This window comes from Lupinus angustifolius, chromosome LG05 (assembly GCF_001865875.1).
Source record: "Lupinus angustifolius cultivar Tanjil chromosome LG05, LupAngTanjil_v1.0, whole genome shotgun sequence".
NCBI lineage: Eukaryota > Viridiplantae > Streptophyta > Magnoliopsida > Fabales > Fabaceae > Lupinus > Lupinus angustifolius.
In genome coordinates, this window is record NC_032013.1 from 13,063,779 (window position 1) to 13,064,853 (window position 1,075).

Below are 1,075 nucleotides of genomic sequence, written 5' to 3' on the forward strand. Positions count from 1 at the left end.
AATGCATGGAATATTATGACCTAAATCATTTTGTCTATATTGGCAATGAGGTGGAAGTTGTAATAAGAGTTTTAGTTTGTTTGAACATTTCTGTATAATTAGTAGTGATATGTTATTTATGAATTATATAAGTTAAATCTTGAAAAACCTTATGTTGAAACTCTTAATTTGCATTGGAATATTGATACTAAACATGATTTAATTAAATAATGTTTTGCTTATTTTGACATAAATGTTAGGATTCATTTCCAAAAGAAGGAATACAGAGATTCGTAAGAACGAGGTTACAACTAAGGGGAGGTGAATTAGTTGACTTAAAAATTATGGCCACTTTTTCTGCAAAAACAAGAGTTAACGTGCAGCGGAAAATATATGCAGAAAATAAAAAAGAATAAATCAAAGAGATAAGGGAGAAGAGAATACACAAGGATTTTATACTGGTTCACCTTCTTGTCCACTGAAGGCTACGTCCAGTACTCTTGTATCACAAGAGATTTTTTCACTAAGAATTATGAGTTGTAATTACAATATTTCACCCCGAGATTTCTATGTACCTTACACACTCCCTAATTCTTATTTACTCTTGGAAAACACCTTTCTAGGTGATTCCAATCCCCTTTCTTTTCACACCCCGTGAAAGAAAGTATTCTACAACAATATTGAAGAATGTACAACAATGGCAGATTGCCTTTACAACTATGAAAGTAGTATAACTTGCAATCCAATCAACTCTTTAAGTATACTAAATAATAATGCTCTTTTAGAAAACTTTGAAACACTTTTAAGCAACTTCAGAAAAATAACTTTTTCAAGTTTGAGTGCTAGTTACAAAAAGTGTAGAGAAATAACTTTAGAATAAGTTTAAGAGCTTTTGGAAACTTTATAAGAGTTGTGTGTTTGTGTTGTGAGAGTTAGAGCCTTTATATAGACTTTCCAAACACACATGGTGTCTTTCTGAAAGTGTAGGAGTTGTTTGAAGTGAAGAGATTTCGTTTGGAGTGAAAACATTACATTTTGAAATCTGAAATCTCATGCAACAGCTCTCAGTAATCGATTACTGATAGTGGGTAATCGA